Source organism: Falco punctatus (genome assembly GCF_963210335.1).
Source record: "Falco punctatus genome assembly, chromosome: Z".
NCBI lineage: Eukaryota > Metazoa > Chordata > Aves > Falconiformes > Falconidae > Falco > Falco punctatus.
In genome coordinates, this window is record NC_137586.1 from 69,577,803 (window position 1) to 69,578,463 (window position 661).

The following is a 661-nucleotide window of genomic DNA, read 5'->3' on the forward strand; positions in this document are numbered from 1 at the left end:
GGTCTCTCACTGCAATCTCTTTAATTATTCAAACCTCAGTTGGGCTTCCTGATACTGGGTGGAAAAAATCTGAGTAACAATTGTAACTATATCTTCTTTGTATTGATTTATTGTAGCTCATTCTATTTTTCCATAAAACAGTTAAAGACCAAAGTAAAATATCAATGAATACCCATTCTGTAGTACTAATGATTTTTAAAATAACTGATTATAAACTACTTTAGGTATCTAGATAACTTGACAAAAGCCTTGGCAGAGTCTAAATTGCAATACATGTATTAAGGTTACCACTTTTGCTGCATGCAAAGGTAATTGCAGAAATTACATTTATATTAGCTACTGCTTGATATTGAGGTTAGTAAAGGGTTTGGCATTTTAACTGGAACTGTTATTTATAATGGGACAGTGGAAACCTCCACGTATTCCCGCTCTCTTTACCCCAGCCATTGTTACTCTAAGTAAAATTGCAGGCAGAAAACTGTAAGGCATTGAAATAATGTTAAATTTGCTCTAGTTTTCCATAAAACTAGTGTGCAGTATAGATGTGCAACATCATTCTTATTAATCCAATTATTTACTTTCATCTGCAATGATACTTTTTGTTCACAATCTCCCACCCAGTAATTCCTTTTCTAAAGTCTTTTTTCCTTAAGGTGAAATG